This window comes from Triticum dicoccoides, chromosome 5B (genome assembly GCF_002162155.2).
Source record: "Triticum dicoccoides isolate Atlit2015 ecotype Zavitan chromosome 5B, WEW_v2.0, whole genome shotgun sequence".
In the NCBI taxonomy this organism is placed as follows: domain Eukaryota; kingdom Viridiplantae; phylum Streptophyta; class Magnoliopsida; order Poales; family Poaceae; genus Triticum; species Triticum dicoccoides.
The window spans coordinates 163,223,941-163,247,935 of NC_041389.1; positions in this window are offsets into that span (position 1 = coordinate 163,223,941).

Consider the following 23,995-nt stretch of genomic DNA (forward strand, 5'->3'; position numbering starts at 1 on the left):
TACTTATATAGGAGCAAGGGGTGGCGGCCAAGGAGGTGGGAGGATGTCCCAAGGCAGCCTAAAACTAACCCTAGGTCGTACAAGGCCAATGGGCCCAAGTGGAGGTGATGCAAGACCTTTGGACTTGTAGTTTGACTCGGATTCTGCTGCAACATCAGATTGTTTCATCGATAACTCAACGCTCCGGATGTATATTAAGGTGATTGCAATTGTTTTGGAAAGAACACGAAATCTACTTTCCAACAAAAAAAGAATCACCAGATTTGGAGTCCGTATGAAAGAGTTCTTGGCGTTTTGAGTCAGGTATATCTGTGTAGTCCGAATCTGAATCCAGAACGTGAGAGACTTGGACTCTATCTTCTCTTGGGCCAAAAGTGATGTGAGAGAACTGTTTGAACAGCAAGTAAACATCTCTGTCTCCCTTACCTTCATATGTGGATTGTACAAATGTCCCATACACCTGCAATTAAACATGGCACAAAAGTTTGTGAAGTATTTTTGTCCTAGATGACATAAATAAATTATTGCATAGTTTGCATTAGAAATCACCTCACAAATATACAGGTATGCAATATTTTTGGTCGTATCCAAGGTAGTCATGTCCTCATCATCGCGCATATGCACACTTGTCACTAAACTTGAGTTGAATGTTATTGGCTTTGAGCACATAAAAGACTTGTATGCGAATGATCCATCTTTTGCTACTCCTTATGCTAAATGTTTGACGCATACATCTTGGGAACGATATTACATCAAGGATGGTTATCTTATGAGAGCTAACGAACTATGCATTCCCCAGTCTTCTCTTCGGTTGCTCCTTTTGCAAGAGGCTCATGGAGGCGGACTCATGGGACATTTTGGACGCGACAAGACATTCGCCACGCTCTTCAAGAACTACTTTTGGCCCAAGATGTTTCTTGACGTCTCACGCTTCACCAACCGATGCTCTACATGTCGCAAAGGTAAGTCTAAAGCTCAATCCCATGGTCTTTACATGCCTCTTCCTATTCCTTATCAACCTTGGGGAGACATTAGCATGGATTTTGTACTTGGTTTGCCTAGAACGCAAAATGGAAAGGATTCTGTGTTTGTTGTTGTGGACCGATTTTCTAAAATGGCACATTTCATTCCTTGCAACAAGATAGACGATGCTTCACACGTTGCAAATCTCTTTTGTAGGGAAATCTTGCACCTCCATGGAGTACCAAAGACAATCGTCTCCGACTGTGACGTCAAGTTCTTGAGTTAGTTTCGGAAGACGCTATGCGCCAAGCTCGGAATCAAGCTCTTGTTCTCATCCACATACCATCCTCAAACCGACAGCTAAACGGAGGTGACGAACCGGACGCTCTCCACTCTACTTCGCGTGTTGATCAAGAAGAACATCAAGGAGTAGGAGGCGTGCCTACCCATCACCGAGTACGCCTACAACCGTCCAAGACATTCGACTACCGGCAAGTCCCCTCTTGAGGTCGTCTATGGCTTCAACCCGTTGTCCCCATTGGACATTCTACATCTTCCTCTACAAGAGCGCACCAACATGGATGCGAGTGCACGGGCAAGCTACATCAAGAAGATGCATGAGGATACAAGGAATACCATCGAGCGCCAAGTACAACGACTAGCGACCAAGCTCAACATCAACAAGCAACCCATGATCTTCAACATTGGCGATCTCGTGTGGCTACACCTTCGCAAGGACCGCTTCCCCAATGAACGCAAGTCCAAACTGCTACCTCGAGCCGATGGACCCTTCAAGGTGCTAGCACGCTACAACAACAACGCTTACAAGATCGACTTACCAAGCGACAAGTACAATGTGAGTGACATCTTCAACGTCAAAGACCTCTCGCCTTACCATGGTGATGAAGATTTCGATCCGAGGTCGGATCTTTCCCAAGGGGGGGAGATGATGCGGAGCATCCCACGATCATCCCCATGGACGCATCTACATCTCCTACAACACTACTTGGACCTATGACTCGAGCACGTGCAAGAGCTCTCAAAACCGAGGTGACATCACTCCTCTCACAACTCCCTTTCGATTCACATGAGACATGGTTACTACCTCAAACGGAGACGCTTTGCATACTCAGGTACCGAGGAGTTAACCATGGAGAAGCTAGGAAGCAAGGAGAACCGGAAGCGGAAGACATGCGTGAAGACGAAGAGGAAAAGCACCAAGTGCCGGGTTGGCCGGACGATCCGGCCGAGGGCCCGGATGATCCAGACAGATCCCCGGACGATCCGGACCCTGGTCCGGACGATCCAGCTAATGCGCGCCGAAGACACCCAAAGCCTCTCCATGAAGCCGGATCATCCGGACGCCGTCCCGGATCATCCGAACACTGCCCGGACATCTGGACCCCTAGCCGGACATCCGGACCTGCACCACCATCGCCTGCACCACCAGCTCATCCGGGCCTCCACCCGGATCATCCGGCCAGCACCTGCGCGCACGTGTTGGGCTGAGCCCATGTACCCCTTCGCCCTCCTAGCCTATATATAGGACTCCTCCTCCACACTTCGAGACTTAGCATTGGTTTAGCTCATTTGAGATAGAGCATTGCTCATCCGCATGGATCTACTCCTCGTGCGGGACCGCACCTCTTCGGAGAAGATCCATCCGGATTCAAGGCCTCCATCCGGAGAAGACAAATAAGACCTCCTCATGGAGAAGAACGGCTACCTTTGTCTCGTCCCTTGTTGACTTTGGATCTCGTGATACTTTGTGCCTCGATGATCTAGCACTTATGTGATCAAATTCGTGTCGGTTGAGTGTTTCTCTCGTTTTCCCCTCATGTTTTCCCTCGTGTTCTTCCGCGCGTTCTTTGTGTTCCCCCGAAGGATCCACCCCAAACCTGAAAGATCGGCCCCTAGGGTTCCGCCCTACATCACCCAAGTTTAAATAATTCAAATTTCATTTTAATGAAATTTGGATCAGATTTGGAATCCTTGCTCAAAACCATATTTCTCCTGCTCTAACAATTCTGACCATCTCAGAACTGCACCAGAGAGCCTGCGCAAAAAATTTCAAAAATTTCAAAAATGCCTAAGGGTCATTGGCATTCTATTGAACACCTTATAGGAAGAATCTGAGGAAAACCAAATCTCGGGCAATCTCACCATGGTTCTGCCCCGATGCCTCCCTAGCCTTCAGCCCTATGCCCTCAGGGCCCTCTCGCCAGCCTCTCTTTGCTGTCTGGCCAGTGCAATGGCCGCCGACCTCTGCCACGGCAAGCCGTGAGGTCACTTCGGCCACACGTGGAAATTATCTGGCTCTGCACCGTCCAACACCGCTCTTGGCCTCCTCTTCCTCCACGCTTCCCTCGTCACCTTGCCTGACCACCGTCCACCCCGCCCAGACCCCACCTGCCAGTCGCCAGAGCTTGTCACCGCCTGCCATTGCCGTACCCGAGCTCCATTGTGGATAAATGAATAGAGCTCGATTCCGTCCGCACTGGCACTTCGAGAAGCTCCCTCTCGTCTCACTGACAACCACCATCCAAGCCCACCGCCTGTACCTACCTACACCGGCCGTTGTAACTCCGGCGTGATCTGAACCTGTCGGACCTCGTCGGGCCGCCTATAAATAGAGCTCTCGAGCCCCTCTCCGCTCTCACCTCACCCCCTCGCACTCCCAGTCGACACCTAGTAGCAACCGAGAGCCTCGGGGAGGTCTTCCTCTCCGGCACCGGCCGCTCGATCCGCCTCGGGTCCCGAGAAGAAACTGATGCTGTTAATCCACCTCCACCTCCTAAACCTCACCAGTAGCCTCATGATCCATCCCCTCGCCAGGCCCACACATTAATTTGACGTTCGAAGGGTCCTCACCCGAAGCCGTCGTCCGCCAGAGTTGACGCTGCCATCGATGTGGTGCACGCCGGCAGGCAACCCCACCACCCACCGATGCGGAAGAACCTCACGAGCATGCCTATGCCCTCGCCACCCCCTGGATTGTCGTTGATCCACCGGTGACCACATCCTCCCCTCTATTCTCGCCGCGAATTTCACACCCAACGGGTGGGACCCACCCGTCAGTATTCTATTCTTTTCCAGTCAATTCATTGGCGTCTTCGGCCAGAGTGCGTTTTCCTAAGGGAAGACGTATTTCCTCATAGGCGCTTTCTGTTTTCCTCATAGGCGCTTTCTGTTAATAATAGTAAGGGCCCGATAGCAGTTTTTTTTATTACAGATAGGTCCCTGGTTTTAAAACCCTCACTACATTTTAACCACAAAACATTTTAGCTGATTCTTTTTGTGAAAACTTTCTTGTTTCGTGTAGTTTTTTATAGTATTTATTTGAAAATATTTTGAAACAACTTTTTGTACGGCCATAAAATTTGTGTAGAAATTGCAATTTTTGTTTTACAGAAAACGAAGGAGGGGTAAACGTTGCCGGAGATATTGAGGGATTGTCTTCTGATCACGTTGATCCAGGCAAGCATGGTTGAACCTTTGATATGTTGTTCGCATACATGTTTGCGTAAGTAAGAATTATGGCTTGTAGCACATAGTAGTAATGATATCATCATATATGTTACATGCATAAATATGGTCAAAAATGATGATAACCTGTGAAGTATATGAAGTACTGTGAGACCTGAATCACGTTGAGACCTGAGAAGTTTTGGCCTGGTCATGTGGAGCATGCTAGTATGTTGATAATTTAATAACCTCTAGTGTCAACATCGATCGAGTCTTGCCCCAGTAATACCTAACCATTTTCGTGCTACCACATGTTTCCTGCAAGGGAGTATAGTTTAGTAAGTTGTTAACCCCTTTTCATGCACACTCCATACAGAGAGGCGATAGTGAATGATACTATTGGCCCCAGTAGTCATGTCACTTGGTCTGGGGGCATGAACGCCGGTCTGGGACCGTAGCTGATTCTTCATGCTATTGGAGGTCGTTGTGCGAGGCCTTCCCACTTAGGGTTTTACTTAAACATGGTTTTGGGTGATTCCTGACTCAGAAAGTTAAAATGGGTGTGTGCTAGTTAGGTGTGTTTACTTCCCAAACACCGTGATCAGAGTTTCCTTGGTATTGGCTACAGAAATCCGTTACTTGTGGGTAAAGAGTACACCCTCCATAGATTCAAACCTATTCAAATAGTCGTGTCCACGGTCAAGGACGTTGGGTTGAGCAGGTCAAGTGTCGGTCTTAGTGTGGGTCTCCGGAGGAAATAATTAATTTGAGCATGATTCATTTTTGCAGGTTAATTATTGGCACCAGTAATGCTATCATGGATATCTTTGTTATCATGAATATTATTGCTAAAAAATATTATTATTATTTTGGACTAACCTTTTCTTTTATTTGAATTTATCGAGTGTCACTTGGGATGGCCAGACTACCCGTGCACACTGTTTTCTTTTCGAGTATCACTTTGGATGGCTAGACCACCTGGATACCCAGTTTTATTTTATTTCTGAGTATCACTTGGGATGGCTAGACCACCTGGATACTCAGTTTTATTTTCATTCCTGAGTATCACCTGGGATGCTAGACCACCAGGATACTCAGTTTTATTTTTCAAGACCTCTCAAGGCGTCGCTTTAGACACTTGTTGGGCATTTCTTTTCAAGACCTCTCGGGGTGTCGCTTTCAGAAGCATTTTTCTTGGAATCCTCAGCGGCCGGTGGCCGATGTTCCATTTTATTTCTTGGGTTATTACTAATATAAATCATTTATCCATCTGCATCGTATTACTAATTATCATGCCATGCTTTATTTTTAGTCAGCATATGCATATAACTATCCTCCACCATGAACATATGCATTCATATATCTTTTGTTCATGATGTTTGCGAGTACATTCAAACGTACTCACAGGCTTGTCCCTGGCTATTGTCTTGGCCAGATTTCGACGAAGGCGATCTGATGGCTGAAGAGTATGCTAGCGAGTCCAACGTCTAGAGGAGTCCCAGTCATTCGTCATGTGGTCACGTCGTCTACCATTCTACTATCCACCGATGCGTTTGCCGCTTGAATAAAATCGTCAAGCCTCACTCTGACGCTTGACTTAACTTATTGTATTAGAGTCATGTCAGTACCTTTCCACTGTGACATAACCACCACCATAATATATTTGCGAGTTTGTAGTACTACCACCACACCACTGTCCTATATCCGCCATTGCCCTATATTGGCGAGTCTGTAATAAACTGTTCAGCACCTTGTCTCAACCTTGTAATATATTATGTACTATTGCTTATTTGTATCAAGGATTGTCTACTAGTTTAAATTTGATCTTGGGCTTGTGACGGTGTCCTGGACTAGGGGGTACTCACCACGTCGTCTCCTGATCAGTTGGATTGGGCCGAGGATCCCCATGGCCGTATACTCATGGGCCAGTCCGGACAGTTGCCGCATACAAGGAAGATTCCACAAGACTTGGCGATCAAGACAAGGACTCCTCCCCCACCGGCGTATTCGGCTAGGACTCTTGTTATCCTAGGCCTCTGGTGCATTATATAAACCGAGGCCGGGCTAGTCGATAGATATACAACAACAATCATACCATAGGCTAGCTTCTAGGGTTTAGCTTCCTTGATCTCGTGGTAGATCTACTCTTGTAATATCCACATCATCAATATCAATCAAAGTAGGACGTAGGGTTTTACCTCCATCAAGAGGGCCCGAACCTGGGTAAAACATCGTGTCCCTTGTCTCCTGTTACCCTTGATCCTAAGACGCACAGTTCGGGACCCCCTACCCGAGATCCGCCGGTTTTGACACCGACAGCTGGTATGACATAAGGGCTAATTCCAGAAAATATTTTTTACGGGAACTAGTCCTGACAACTTTGGTATCAGAGCCAGGCTGACTGTAGGAAGCCAGTAGGTGTGAACGCTAGCAATAGGGTCAGTCTAATTTTATAGCATCTTATGCATCATAGCAAATTTTCCAAAGTCATCATTTATTTATGATATGACTAGCTGGATTTTTGTCTACTGTTGTAGATGGCTGGCGAGCACTGTCCATCCCAGGTTTTCGCTAACGAGCCTGTAGGGTTTTCTCGGCTTCTCACCATCATTGTCAGGGTCGCGGTCGGATCTCTGAGCCGTCCCGAGTACACCATCTATCGCGACAGGATCACCGACACTTTGACTATGTACCAGGCCTCAGTGCATATTTAGGGTGGATGTAGCGAGCCCCGCAACCTTCGTTTTGTCGGGAGAGCAATGCCTACGGAGAGGCATGATGTGCATATGGTTGCCCATGAGGCCATTGCCCACCTCCGGGACACACTTCTAGTGATGCAGACACGGCCTTACCACTACCTCCCATGCCATGTCCATACACCAGCCACTATGCATTTGCTTGCATCGTGGGAGAGAGAGAGGAGGTGATAGAGACCCTCACCCAGTACATCATAGCACTAAAGTCCGTCTTTGTCTCATTGGTGGATGACTATGTTACCTCATGGATGGACTTAGCCCGTGTGAGGGTCCCTCATAGGAGTGAGTTCCATCTTTCTGCACCACCACACACTTAGGCCACTCCAGTTCCATCTAGCATTTCCACGGGTGGTCAGACGTCCACTAGTGAAGAGTTCAGTCGTGTGATCTCTCCACCTCCTATCAGAGATGCATCACTTGTTAGCACCATCTCATCGCGGAGAGGCACGCTGCTTTGGAGACTATTGCCGAGGAGGTCGAGTCCTCAGCACCCTGTCTGGGGCTTGCCCTCGGCAGGACTCGTGACATTTCCGCCACTCCAGGATAGTAGGCGGAATAGCAACGCAGTAGTTACCTTATGAGAGAGAGAGAGTAGTTGTGTGTAAGATATTTATTTTCTGTTTCTCTTCCGTTTAAGCTTGGAGAGCAGTAGATCGTGATCGCATCACATTAGGAGTATGGAGAAGTGCACTAGCCTAAATAACATGTCATGAATGCGCTCTCGCATCGCAATCATGAGTGATGTACTATATAATTATAACCTTCATGTGTTGTATAAACAGTTATTTTCTTTACAATACGCGCTTACTTTTGTGGGGAAAAGATCACTTGTTATTTTTGATCATTTAAAAAATATGTGTTTTTTTCTATGAGTTTTATTCATTCTTATTCCACCAACACGCCAGAGAGAAAATGCATCGTCCCTGGACCCGCTCCATGCCCAGGACGCTAGAGGACAACCACTTTAACAAGACAAGCAACAACTTCACATAGGGACAGTCAAGCCAGCAAGACAGTGACTCTACATTTTCACAAGTCTGTCGCCTCTATGAGCAAAGTCAGCAGCAGCATCAAGAAATGATGCAACATCTGATCAACATGGGGAATCATCATGCACCACATCAACCCGATCCGAGCTATTTGAACTGCAAAGGACCAATCCGACTATCATTTCTCACACTGACAAACCACTAGAGGCAGATGATTGGCCACATGACATTGAGAGGAAGCTGACTACCGCTCAATGCATGGACGAGGAGAAGGTGCTCTACACAACACACTACCTATTTGGAGCAGCAACATCGTGGTGGGAAAACTTTCTCCATGTACATCCCAATGAAGAGGAGATTATGTGGGAACAGTTTAAGGAAAGTATTTGTGGGGCGCATATCCCTAACAACCTCATGAAGATAAAAAGGGAGAATTCGAGAACCTCAAGCAGCGAGGCATGACAGTGATAGAATTCCTCGCCCAATTCAATCAGCTAGCTCGTTATGCCAACGATGGGTATATGACTAAAAACAAAAGGATGGAGTAGTTCCTGGATGGACTTTCTCCAGCATTAAACTGTAAGCTAATTGTCCACACTTTTCCAGACTTAAAGACACTGGTGGACAAGGCTATTGTGTTGGAGAACGAGCGCTGCAACTTGGATAATATCCGCAAGCGCCGCATGATTCAGTCAGCCCAAGCTCGCAACAACAAGCCCAGGAATGAATTCCAGAAACCTATTGTGTCCCGACCTCCAAATCCAGCACCACAGCCAAACAACAACTACCATACTAGGGCCAAGGAGTTCACCCATCATCCCAGTGTTACCTGTTACGCTTGTGGAGGAGAAGGACATTTTGCAAGGCAATGCCCAAAACAGGGGAACAATGCTGCAAAGCGTAACAACCATGGCAACAGGTCAGCTCCACGACGTAACAATTTCAATCCCAATAATAACCACAAGAAGGGGCACGTACACCATGTGGCCATGGAAGAGTCCCAGAATGCACCAGGCATCGTACTTGGTACGTTCCCTGTCAACACCATTCCTCCCACAGTTTTGTTCGATTCTGGAGCTTCTCACACATGCATTTCCAAAATATTTGCCTTGAAAAAACAGTTTCCTATTCTTCCCTTGGAGAATCCGATTGTTATTCTGTCCCCGGGAGCAAAGCAAACCACTCAATGGTACTATCAGGGTGTGGTCATATAGATAGAAGGGATGGAGTTCGGGGCAAATCTCATCGTGCTAGATAATGTCGGACTAGATGTTATTTTGGGAATGGATTGGTTAGCAACCAACAAGGGTTTCATCGATTGCTCCAATCGAACCGTGATCCTCACCCATCACCATGGGAAGACAGTAAGAATTACAACCGAAAGGAAGGTCATTACCACAAGGAATGCTAAACCGAGTAGATACTATCGAATTCAGTAAGATTGCAGCGGTTTGTGAGTTTCTAGATGTATTTCCTAAAGAATTACAAGGTATGCCGCCTGATCGGGAGATTGAGTTTATTATTGAACTAGCTCCCGCAACAAATCCAATTTACAAGAAATCATACCGGATGGCTCCAACCGAATTGGTAGAGTTGAGGAAACAAATAAAGGAATTACAAGATAAGGGTTATATCCGGCCAAGCTCATCACCATGGGGATCACCAATGTTATTCGCCAAAAAGAAAGATGATAGTCTAAGACTATGTGTTGATTATCGAGCACTCAACATGGTTACCATCAAGAATAAATATCCGCTACCATGGATAAATGATTTGTTTGACCAGCTCGCACAAGCAAAGGTTTTCTCCAAAATAGACTTGAGATCGGGCTATCATCGTGATGAGGACATCAATACAATTGTTACACCCACAGCCCTTGCTGCTATACATACTGGACCAATTACTAGAGCTCGCGCACGCCAATTAAATTACCAGGTACTTTTGTTTCTTGGTAATGATTCTAATGTTCATGAGAATATGATGCTGCCTAAATTATTTAGACTTTGGGTTTTGTTTAGATTAAAAGTTCGCCATAGCTGCAACTTCGCGTACTTCATTTGTATTCAACGACCAGACCAAGACGTCACAGAACCCCATCTTGATCAATAAAGCTTTCATCTTATATTCGCAATATCCAGATTGCAATCTCAGTTTCTTGCTTGTTCTTCGTTTGCTCGCAGGAAATAGACCCTCGTGGTCAGGTTGATCGTGCTCCGGCGTGGTTAATAACCTCTCGGAGTTGGTTTAGTGACTGCTAAGGCGCGACGTCCTCGAACGTACGTAGTCAGATCATCAAAGTCTACTCCTACGAAATGATAATCACCATCTCATTGAAAGACGGGACACCTTTGCCTCTATCAAGTGGTATCAGATTTCCAGGTTGCTCGGTGAGATTTTACAGTTTTTCGTATTTTAGATCGAGTCTGTTCTTCATACGTATAGTCCACGAAAAAGCCAAAAAAAATTAGGGTTAGTTCCTCATAACCCAACCAACCTGAGTCTTTGCATAATCTTTTTAGGGTTTTGCATCGTTGAATTTGCGATTGCATCGTCGTGTCTAGTTGCTGGTCTTAGTGTCTAGTCCTTTAGAGTTCCGAGTTCAGTTCACAAGTTGTCACGCCGCCGCAGCATCATCATCATCACCGCTGCCATTTACCACCATCATCGTCACCGCTGCCATATACCACCATCGTCATCACCGCTACCATATACCACATATCCACAGCCATCACGATAATCCGAGTCCACCTCCATCATAGATTCGCCACCAGTTTGATGTGGAGCATCCTTCGGTCATCCCCATGGATGTACCATCGTCTCACCAAGCACCAAGAGGACCCATGACAAGAGCAAGAGCTAGAGCTCTCGAGACCGAGGTGACTTCTCTCCTTAGTGATATCTCATATGATCCTCTCGTCACATGGCTACTGCCTAAGTCCGGAATGTTGTGCATGATTAGGTACCAAGAGGACCCTTCCGAGGATACACATGAAGATGATGAAGCCACCAAGTCCACAGAAGAAGAGAACCAACGGAAGAAGGCGAGAACAGCTTCCAGGCACCGGACATCCGGCCATGGCCCCGGACATCCGGTCCCTGGAGATCTATCCCACAGCCAGGCGTCTGCAGCAGAAGCTACAGGGCCCGGACATCTTGCGACCAGCCCGGACATCCGGCCCTCCCCACTGGAAATCCGGCCACCAGCCCGAACATCCGGACACGCCATCCAGGGAGCACAGAAGGCTGCCCCGATAGCCCGGACATCCGGCCGTCGCCCCGGGCATCCGGCGCCTCCCGAAGCCCTGGACATCCGGCCCCTCCGCTCGGACATCCGGCCCCGTCTATCCAGAGAGCAGCAAGGCCAACTCCAACAGCCTAGACATTCGGTCCCTCGCGAGCGCCCGGACATCCGGCCCCCTCCTGCCTGCGTGCAGCGCCTCCGGGCCGTGGCCCATGTACCCCTTCGCCCCGTAGACTATATATACTCCCCCTCCACCTACGTTCTAGGGTTAGCATTGGTTTAGTTCATTTGAGATAGAGCATTGCTCATCCATACCGGATCTACTCCTCGTGAGGGACCGCACCACTTCGGAGAAGATCCACCCCTATTCAAGGCCTCCATCCGTAGAAGACAATCAAGACCTCCTCACGGAGAAGAATGGTTACTCTTGTATCATCCATTGTTGACTTTGGATCTTGTGTTACTTTGTGCCTCAATGATCTAGCATTTGTGTGATCATATTCGTGTCGGTTGAGTGTTTCTCTTGTTTTCCCCCGTGATTTCCATCGTGTTCTTCCATGCGTTCTTCGTGTTCCTCGTAGGGATCCTCTCCAAACGTGAAAGATCGGCCCCATAGGGTTCCGCCCTACATCATCTTGGTATCATGAGCCACGTTGATCACGGTTTTGGAGCCCCTACCCCGTGAGCTTGATTTTGTTGTTTTTGTCCTAAATCTGAAAATCCCCACCAAAAATAGCCATAATTTTTTTTTTGATTTGTTGGTGTGATGAAGTTTTGTTGGATTTGATGCACAGATCTGCTTTGCATCAAGTGGATCTACCTTTCCCCCATCTCTCCCGCAATTTCCATCCACAAATTTGTCCGAATTTTGCCCCGGAGTTGCCCTTTTTCCCGTGGAGTTCATCGAGTTTGTTCACGATCCAGGAGCCCGGATATCTGCCCGAGTCCCCGGACATCTGGCGTCCCGGACATTCGGCCACTGGCCTGGACATCTAGCCCTCATACGTCTCCGTCGTATCTATAATTTTTGATTGTTCCATGCCAATATTATTCAACTTTCATATACTTTTGGCAACTTTTTATACTATTTTTGGGACTAACATATTGATCTAGTGCCCAGTGCCAGTTTCTGCTTGTTGCATGCTTTATGTTTCGCAGAAACCCAATATCAAATGGAATCCAAACGATATAAAAACGGATGGAGAATTATTTTGGGATATTTGGGATTTTCCGGAGGAAGAATCAACGCGAAACGGTGCCCGAGGTGGCCACGAGACAGGGGGGCGCCCTCCCCCTGGGCGCACCTAGCGCCCTCGTGGGCCACCCGTAAGGCGGTTGACGCTCTTCTTTTGCCGCAAGAAAGCTAATTTCATGAAAAAAATCTGGGCGAAAGATTCACCCCAATCGGAGTTACGGATCTCCGGATATAAAAGAAACGGTGAAGGGGAAGGATCTAAGAACGCAGAAACAGAGAGAGACACAGAGAAAGATCCAATCTCGGAGGGGCTCTCGCCCCTCCCACGCCATGGGAGCCAAGGACCAGAGGGGAAACCCTTCTCCCATCTAGGGATAAGGTCAAGGAAGAAGAAGAAGAAGGGGGGCTCTCTCCCCCTTGCTTCCGGTGGCGTCGGAACGCTGCTGGAGGCCATCATCATCACCTTCCCCCTGTATCCTCTTCCCCCTTCACCTTCCCCCTTCTATCTACAGCGGTCCACTCTCCCGCAACCCACTGTACCCTCTACTTGAACATGGTGCTTTATGCTTCATATTATTATCCAATGATGTGTTGCCATCCTATGATGTCTGAGTAGATTTTCGTTGTCCTATCGGTGATTGATGAATTGCTATGATTGGTTTGAGTTGCATGTTTGTTATTGATGTTGTCCTATTGTTCCCTCTGTGTCGCGCAAGCGTGAGGGATTCCCGTTGTAGGGTTTGCAATATGTTTATGATTTGCTTATGGTGGGTGGCGTGAGTGACTGAAACACAGACCTGACTAAGTAGGTTGTTTGCGTATGGGATAAAGGGGACTTGATGTTTTAATGCTATGGTTGGGTTTTACCTTAATGATCTTTAGTAGTTGTTGATGCTTGCTAGAGTTCCAATCATAAGTGCATATGATCCAACTAGAGAAAGTATGTTAGCTTATGCCTCTCCCTCAAATAGAATTGCAATAGTGATTATCGGTCTAGTAACGTAGTCAATTGCCTAGGGACAATTTCACAACTCCTACCACCACTTTTCCACACTCGCTATATTTACTTTATTGCTTCTTTATCTAAACAGCCCCTAGTTTTTATTTACGTGCTCTTTATTATCTTGCAAACCTATCCAACAACACCTACAAAATACTTCTAGTTTCATACTTGTTCTAGGTAAAGCAAACACCAAGCGTGTGTAGAGTTGTATCGGTGGTCGATAGAACTTGAGGGAATATTTATTCTACCTTTAGCTCCTCGTTGGGTTCGACACTCTTATTTATCGAAAGAGGCTACAATTGATCCCGTATACTTGTGGGTTATCAACACCTTTTTCTGGCGCCGTTGCCGAGGAGTCATAGCGTGGGGTGAATATTCTCCTGTGTGCTTGTTTGCTTTATCACTAAGTAATTTTTATTTGTTGTTCTTAGTTGTTCTCTATCTTTAGCTATGGATATGGACCACGAAATACCAAAAAAATAGGTGTACTTGCTGCTCATGGAGATAGGGAAACTCCTAAAACCCTCGATGCTCATTATGTTCAAAATATTAAGTACTACTTTGATAATCCTGAGAAAACCCTATTCAACTTTATAATGGGAGTAACGTTGGATCAATGTGAATACTTTAGGGATTATCACTTGACACAAAAAGGGAAACTATTATGGGATCAAATTAATATGTTGTGTTGGTATGCTCGGGATCTATGCTTGAGATATGATTATACTTGTTGCTCTAGGATGAAGGCTCCACACCTTCCCTTTTCATGCAAATTTAATGATAATGAAACCTTAGCTTCTTATGCTAATGGTATATATGATTACTATGATGTTGAACGAATTGAAGAATTTGTTGCTTTTAAGGCTGCTTATGAAATTGAATATTTGTTTGAAAAGTATGAAGCTTTTGATGATGATGTTTATAGGCCTGGAAATTTTGCTATATTGATATATTTCTATGACAATTATGAATACAATTACAATATTGATGCATTTATTGAGAAAGTCTCCGCTGTCCATGAAGAGACTAATATTTTGCAGGAAGCTGTGGAAGAAGAAATTGATGAAACTATGAGCTCATTGGATGAAAAAGATGATGAGGACAGCGAAGAACAAAATGAGGAAGAGCGGATTAGCTACCCGTGCCCACCTTCTAATGAGAGTAACTCTTCAACTCATACATTGTTTAATTCCCCTTCGTGCTTATCGAAGGATGATTGCTATGATGATTGTTATGATCCCGTTGATTCTCTTGAAATATCCCTTTTTGATGATGCTTGCTATGTTTGTGGCCAAGATGCCAATATGAATTATGCTTATGGAGATGAACTTGCTATAGTTCCTTATGTTAAACATGAAATTGTTGCTATTGCACCCATGCATGATAGTCCTATTATCTTTTTGAATTCTCCCAACTACACTATATGGGAGAAGTTTGTGCTTATTAAGGATTACATTGATGGGTTGCCTTTTACCATTGCACATGATGATTTTGATATATATAATATGCATGTGCTTACTGCTCCTACTTGTAATTATTATGAGAGAGGAACTATATCTCCACCTCTCTACATTTCCAACATGATAGAATTGCAAGAAACTGCTTATACTATGCATTGGCCTTTACTTTGTGTGCATGAATTGTTATTTTATGACATGCCGATGCATAAGAAGAGAGTTAGACTTCGTTGTTGCTTGATATATGTTATTTTGTGCTCACTACTAAATCACAAATCATTGTTAATTAAAATTGGCTTTGATATAACTTGGGATCCGGGTGGATTCATTACTTGAGCACTATATGCCTAGCTTAATGGCTTTACAGAAAGTGCTGCCAGGGAGACAACCCGGAAGTCTTAGAGAGTCATTTATTTCTGTTGAGTGCTTTTATATAGTTTAAAAACAAAAAAATAAAGAGGGGAACCCTAAAACTTTTCAAAAAGGAAAGTGAAAGTGAGAAAGACAAGCATTGTTGAAGTGGGAGCTAGCCTTGAACTTTGTTCATGCTCACGGAAACTTTGTGAATCTTAATTACAGAAACGTTTCATCAAACATAATTATCCCCTTGTACAATTCCATTTTATTATAAAAATAATGTGCCAAGGTTTGCCTTTAGGATGTTTACAATGCTTGTTGGTTTGTATGGTGCAGGACAGAAACTTTGTCTGTAGTGTGTGATTTTATAATTTTTGCTCGAACGTCAAATGGTTCTGATTTTTCTTGAAATGTCTTGCTGTACACATTTTTTATTTTTCCTAATTTTGGTAGAATTTTTGGGGTACCAGAAGTATGGTGAATGTTCAGATTGCTACAGACTGATCTGTTTTTGATAGATTCTGTTTTTGATGCATAGTTTGCTTGTTTTGATGAATCTATCAATTTATATCAGTGGATTAAACCATGGAGAAGCTATATTACAGTAGACACAATGCAAAAACAAAATATGAATTGGTTTTCTATAGTACTTAGAATAGTGATTTGCTTTATTATACTAACGGATCTTACAGAGTTTTCTGTTGAAGTTTTGTGTGGATGAAGTGTCTAATCGAGGAGGTCTCGATATGAGGAAAAGGAAGGGAGGCAAGAGCTCAAGCTTGGGGATGCCCAAGGCACCCCAAGTAAATATTCAAGGAGACTCAGGCGTCTAAGCTTGGGGATGCCTCAGAAGGCTTCCCCTCTTTCTTCAACAAGTATCGGTATGTTTTCGTATTCGTTTCGTTCATGCGATATGTGCAAGTCTTGGAGCGTCTTTTGCATTTAGTTTTCATTTTTATTTTATGCACCATGCTGGTATGAGATAGTCCTTGGTTGATTTATAGAATGCTCATTGCGCTTCACTTAAATCTTTTGAGTATGGCTTTATAGAATGCTTCATGTGCTTCACTTATATCATTTGAAGTTTGGATTGCCTGTTTCTCTTCACATAGAAAACCACCATTTGTAGAATGCTCTTTTGCTTCACTTATATTTGTTAGAGCGTGGTCATATCCTTTGTAAAAATAATTAAACTCTCTTGCTTCACTTATATCTATTTAGAGAGATGACAGGAATTGGTCACTCACATGGTTAGTCATAAAATCCTACATAAACTTGTGGATCACTGAATATGATATGTTTGATTCCTTGCAATAGTTTTGCGATATAGTGATGACAATATGTGGGAGGTACTAGTAGATGGTTGTGTTTAGTATGGATGTTGGTGTTAAGGTTTGCGATTCCCGAAGCAGGCACGTATGGTTTATTAACTATGTAACCAAATTGGCGTGCATTGTATTTTGATTGTTTATCTTTGCGTGAAGGTCGGGGGCGCGTGATGGTTAACTCCTACCAACCTCCCCCCTAGGAGCATGCGCGTAGTACTTTGTTTCAAGGGCTAATAAATTTTTGCAGTAAGTATGTGAGTTCTTTATGACTAATGTTGAGTCCATGGATTATACGCACTCTCACCCTTCCATCATTGCTAGCCTCTTCGGTACCGTGCATTGCCCTTTCTCACCTCGAGAGTTGGTGCAAACTTCCCGGTTCATCCACGCTCTATCACACATAAGCCTCCTTATATCTTCCTCAAAACAGCCACCATACCTACCTATCATGGCATTTCCATAGCCATTCCGAGATATATTGCCATGCAACTTCCATCATCATCATATACATGACTTGAGCATTCATTGTCATATTGCTTTGCATGATCGTAAGATAGCTAGCATGATGTTTTCATGGCTTGTCCGTTTTTTGATGTCATTGCTACGCTAGATCATTGCACATCCCGGTACACTCCCGGAAGCATTCATATAGAGTCATATCTTTGTTCTAGTATCAAGATGTAAGTAAATAAAAGTGTGATGATCATCATTATAGAGAATTGCCCCATGAAAAAAAAGAAGAAAAAAGAAAAGAAAAAAGAAAAAAGGAAAGGCCAAAGAAGCCTAAATAAAACAGGGGGCCAAAGAAGCCCACCAAAAAAAAGGAAAAAGAAAAAAAGAAAAAGAAAAGAAAAAGAAAAGGGGCAATGTCACTATCCTTTTACCATACTTGTGCTTCAAAGTAGCACCATGTTCTTCATATAGAGAGTCTCCTATATTGTCACTTTCATATACTAGTGGGAATTTTCATTATAGAACTTGGCTTGTGTATTCCAACGATGGCTTCCTCAAATGCCCTAAGTCTTCATGAGCAAGCAAGTTGGATGCACACCCACTTAGTTTTCAGTTTGAGTTTTCATACACTTATAGCTCTTAGTGCATCCGTTGCATGGCAATCCCTACTCCTCGCATTGACATCAATTGATGGGCATCTCCATAGCCCGTTGATTAGCCGCGTCGATGTGAGACTTTCTCCCTTTTTGTCTTCTCCACATAACCTCCACCATCATATTCTATTCCACCCATAGTGCTATATCCATGGCTCACGCTCATGTATTGCGTGAAGGTTGAAAAAGTTTGAGAATACTAAAGTATGAAACAATTGCTTGGCTGACACCGGGATAGGCATGAGGGGTACCTTGTGTTAAGAAAAGGTAGCATACAAGACTATATGATTTTGTAGGGATAACGTTCTGGAAGCATTGATATTTTGAAAGACATGATTGTTTGTTGGGATGCCCTAAGTATTATTGTTTTTATGTCAAATGATAGACTATTGCTTTGAATCACTCGTGTCTTAATATTCATGCCATGATTAGACATATGATCAAGATTATGCTAGGTAGCATTCCACATCAAAAATTGTCTTTTTATTATTTACCTACTCGAGGACGAGCAGGAATTAAGCTTGGGGATGCTGATACGTCTCCGTCGTATCTATAATTTTTTATTGTTCCATGCCAATATTATTCAACTTACATATACTTTTGGCAACTTTTTATACTATTTTTGGGACTAACATATTGATACAGTGCCCAGTGCCAGTTCCTGTTTGTTGCATGTTTTATGTTTCGCAGAATCCAAACGGGATAAAAACGGACGGAGAATTATTTTGGAATATTTGGGATTTTCCGGAGGTAGAATCAACATGAAATGGTGCCCGAGGTGGCCACGAGACAGGGGGCGCGCCGTCCCCCCTGAGCGTGCCTGGCACCTTCGTGGGCCACCGGTAAGGCGGTTGATGCTCTTCTTTTGCCGCAAGAAAGCTAATTTTATGAGAAAAATCTGGGCGAAAGATTCACCCCAATCGGAGTTACGGATCTCCGAATATAAAAGAAACGGTGAAGGGGAAGGATCTGAGAACGCGGAAACAGAGAGAGACAGAGAGACAGATCCAATCTCGGAGGGGCTCTCGCCCCTCCCACGCCATGGGAGCCAAGGACCAGAGGGGAAACCCTTCTGCCATCTAGGGAGAAGGTCAAGGAAGAAGAAGAAGAAGGTGGGCTCTCTCCCCCTTGCTTCCGGTGGCGTCGGAATGCTGTCGGAGGCCATCATCATCACCGCGATCTTCACCAACACCTCCGCCATCTTCACCAACATCTCCATCACCTTCCCCCTTCTATCTACAGCGGTCCACTCTCCCTCGACCGGCTGTACCCTCTACTTGAACATGGTGCTTTATGCTTCATATTATTATCCAATGATGTGTTGCCATCCTATGATGTCTGAGTAGATTTTCGTTGTCCTACCGGCGATTGATTAATTGCTATGATTGGTTTGAGTTGCATGTTTTATTATTGGTGTTGTCCTATTGTGCCCTCCGTGTCGTGCAAGCGTGAGGGATTCCCGCTGTAGGGTTCACAATATATTTATGATTTGCTTATGGTGGGTGGCGTGAGTGACTGAAACACAGACCCGAGTAAGTAGGTTGTTTGCGTATGGGATAAAGGGGACTTGATGCTTTAATGCTATGGTTGGGTTTTACCTTAATGATCTTTAGTAGTTGCGGATGCTTGCTAGAGTTCCAATCATAAGTGCATATGATCCAAGTAGAGAAAGTATGTTAGCTTATGCCTCTCCCTCAAATAGAATTGCAATAGTGATTATCGATATAGTAACGTAGTCAATTGCCTAGGGACAATTTCACAACTCCTACCACCACTTTTCCACACTGGCTATATTTACTTTATTGCTTCTTTATCGAAACAGCCCCTAGTTTTTTTACGTGCTCTTTATTATCTTGCAAACCTATCCAACAACACCTACAAAGTACTTCTAGTTTCATACTTGTTCTAGGTAAAGCAAACACTAAGCGTGTGTAGAGTTGTATCGGTGGTCGATAGAACTTGAGGGAATATTTATTCTACCTTTAGCTCCTCGTTGGGTTCGACACTCTTACTTATCGAAAGAGGCTACAATTGATCCCGTATACTTGCGGGTTATTAGGCCCCTGGCAGCTGCAACTTCATCCCCCGTGCCATTTTCCACCTGGTTTCACCAAATTTTGCCCTGGTGCCCACGCTTATTTCCGCATACCACCACCGCTTTCCGCAAGCACCACCTCCGCTCACCGCTACCTCCTATGACGATTTTGACACGTTTTGGTCTTTGAGATTTTGGGTTGTGGTTCCTGTGTCCTATTGTGTTTTGGCTATATAGGTATGGTTCGACATCAACATCACCACCGCTCATCTCCATCGACTACTCATCATCGCCAAGGATGGTAACCTCGACGACATCTTTGTCATAGCTTGCAATTGCATTGATAACCACATGGCCTTACATTTGCGTAGCTTACCCATCGAGACTAGCCATTGAGTATTGCAGGCAACGTGACTTGTGCACATTAGTGATCATACTCCATAGCATACATACCATACCATAGTGGTGAATATCTTGCCATCATATTTTGTGTCACAAAGTTTTCATCGCATACACAATTGCTATCTTGGTTCGTGAAGTTTTGCATGAGAAAAGAGCTCAAAAGTGAAAGAGCCAACCAAGCTTTTAAGCAAAGAGGACAGATAAGCAAAGAGCTTATAAGCAAGAACCATAGCATCATACTACATTAAGATTGTTATATCCGATCATCTTGGATCATATCACCGAAACACCATAAATATAGCATACTTGGGATAGAGGTTGTTGCATTTTTGCCTGGTAGGTTGTGCACAAGTTCCCTATCCGCCTATTGTGCAATCGTGCTAGCATCTCTCGTGTATTGTGCAACAAGAGCATTTTTGTGGATTCCACATTTTGGCTCACTTTTGGTTTGCACAATCCCACTTATCTATTTGCGTGTGTGTTTCTGTGTACCTCCACTTGCTTGGTCTACTTGTTGCATTTGCAAATTTGTGAATCTTTTCCAACATTACTGAAGCTCACTTACAATTACATCAAATTTTGTGCCACCATCCTAACCAAGCTCCACTATAAGCTTTTACTTGTGTAGGTGTGAGAACCGACAAGAATTGGTACCAATAGTGCTATTTCATTGTCCGCATTTGAGTGAACTTGATTCATTGTCAACATCAGTCAAGGTACAATTGGTATAATTTCTTATCCTTCTACCACTCACATTTTTGCTTGGAATGATGGATAGGCCAAGTACTTCTACCAACCCACTCTTCATCGAGCAAGACGACGGCATGTCATCATTCGTCACCAAGATCCACCTCTTTGGTGCACAACGAGCGTTGCATCAAGAGCAACAAGCGATGACCAACCACATCGACAACCTCGCCACCGACTTGTGACTCTTCGAGCAACATACAGAGGACTACTTCGACAACAAGCTCGACGCTCACAAGCAAGAGAATGATGCAAGGATGGACGAGATCCGCGCCTTGTTGGTGAATTGTCCTCCTTCTACTTCTTCATACTCAAGACGGAGCCGCTCAAGTCGACACTCCGATGATACCTTCTCCGGCTCAAGTACACCGACATCGAACACTCTTCGACGAGCCGCGCGTCAAGGCCGTCATGCATCTCGCCATCCTCTACACGACAAGATTCACAAGAGCAATTCGATGAGCAAGTACTTCGTCCTCAACCACACCAAGTTGCTTTTGCACAAGCTCAAGAACGACAACGTCAATGTCGCCAAGAGGAAGAACGAGCACGTCTACATCAAGAGGAACAAGACGCTGAGGCTCAACGTCTTCAACAACAACAACGTGAAGCACAAGCTCTTTAGGCGCAACATGCCCTTCAATAATCAAGTCGAGCCATTGCCAAGCGCTACCGCGATAGGCGCAATCAAGAGGAAGCACTTCGAGAAGAAATCCAAGAGCGAAACTATCAACCGCGAGTGCAACATTAAGTTCCTCAAGCTCCTCCACAAGCTCGACAAGGTCCACCTCAACCTCAAGTTCAATAAGAGCAAGATGATATTGGACGTCCTCCATGCCAAGAGCAACATGAGGTTGATTATCCTCCACATCAAGGGCGTCATCATCACCATCTCCAACAACACAATGAAGAGCAACACTATGGCATGCTAAAATTCACCATGCCCAAGTTCAATGGAAGCAATGATCCCGAAGAGTACCTATCATGGGCATTGAAGGTTGACAAAATCTTTCGTTGCACAACTATGAGGAAGAGAAGAAGATCGCTATGGCATCACTTGAGTTCCAAGACTATGTGCTCATATGGTGGGAAAAGTCCTTGAGTGCCGAGAAGCAAGAGGTGAACCACCAATCACCACTTGGGCTCAAATGAAGGATGTCATGCAAGCACGTTTTGTGCCCACCTACTACAATCGCGATCTCTTCAAGAAGCTACAACTCCTCAAGCAAGGAACAAAGAGTGTTGAAGAATACTACAAGGAAATGGAGATAGCCATGATTCGAGCCAATGTCACATATGATGATGAGCAAACAATGGCATGCTTCTGGAATGGTCTCAATCATCCCATCAAGAAGATCGCCGACTTCCAACCCTACTCCAACCTCATTGAGCTCATGCATCAAGCTACAAAAGCCGAACGTCAAGTGCAAGATGACTTCAAGTACGCCAAGTACTCATCCAAGAACTACGGCTTCTCCAAAAACCAAGCTTCAATGACTCCTCCAACTTCTACCTCAACCAAGCCATCTACAAGCAATGATGACAAGTCAAGTTACAAGAAATCTTCGACAGGCTCAAGTCGTCTTCCTCCTACTTCAAGCAACTTCGAGCCGCGTGCTTCATCATCCACTCCAACCAATGAGACCGTCAAGACAAGCTCCTTCAAGTGTTTCACTTGCGGCGGCCGAGGCCACAAGTCCTACGAATGCACAAACAAGCGCACCATGATCCTCAACGATGATGGAACCTATGACTCCATGAGTGATGAGGAGATGGAAGCCCTTGAGCAAGTGGCCATGCACCAGCGCGTGAACGAGGACGAAGATGATCAAGTCTTTTGTGATGAGGATTCGAGCCCCACTCTCATTGTCTCCAAAGTCTTGACTCTTCAACATCAACAAGAAGAAGACCAAAGATGCCACATCTTCCACACAAAGGCCGGCATCAATGGAAGATCTGTCAAGGTCATCAGCGATGGAGGTAGTTGTCACAACTTGGCAAGTGAAGAACTATGCTCCAAGTTACAATTGGTCAAGATGAAGCACCCGCACCCATACAAGGTCCAATGGCTAAGTGACTTCAGCACTATACGAGTTGAGCATACGGTCCAAGTCTCCTCCAAGATTGGCGCATGTGAGGACACTTTGGAGTGTCATGTCGTCCCGATGTCCGTTTGCCACCTCCTTCTTGGTCGCCCATGGCAAATTGACCGTGGCGTCATCCACAACGGGTGTACCAATCACAATAGCTTCAAGATGAAAGGGAAGGAATATGTACTACGACCTATGTCTCCTAGTCAAGTGATAGCCGACAAGCAAGCCACCCATCGTGGAGAGAAGAGTGAGAAAGTGATCCACCCAAAAGTGAGTGAGAGCCACAAGCCAAACTTGAGCGCCTCTTTGCCTAGAGAGAAAAACCTAGTCCTATTTGGCACCAAAATTGAGATGAGAGAAGTGTGTGAGAACCCATCGAGTGTTATGCACTTTGTCCTTGTGTGCAAGGATGGGGAACCAAAAACTAACACCTCTCACGATCTACCTTTAGTGTTTCAATCTCTTTTGCAGGAATTCCAAGATGTTTTCCCCGATGAGCTACCTCCGGGTCTACCTCCTCTATGAGGCATTGAGCATCGAATCGACCTCATCCCAGGAGTGCCCCTTCCAAACAAAGCTCCATACCGCGTCAATCCCGAAGAAACTAAGGAGATCCAACGGCAAGTACAACAACTAATCGACAACACTCATGTACGTGAAAGCTTAAGCCCTTGTGTCGTTCCCATTATACTTGTGCCCAAACAAGATGGTAGTTTTCACATGTGCTCCGATTGTAGACCCATCAATGCTATTACCGTTCGTTATAGGCACCCCATTCCTCGCTTAGATGGTATGCTTGATGAACTTAGCGGTGCCACCATTTTCTCAAAAATTGATCTTAAAAGTGGTTATTATCAA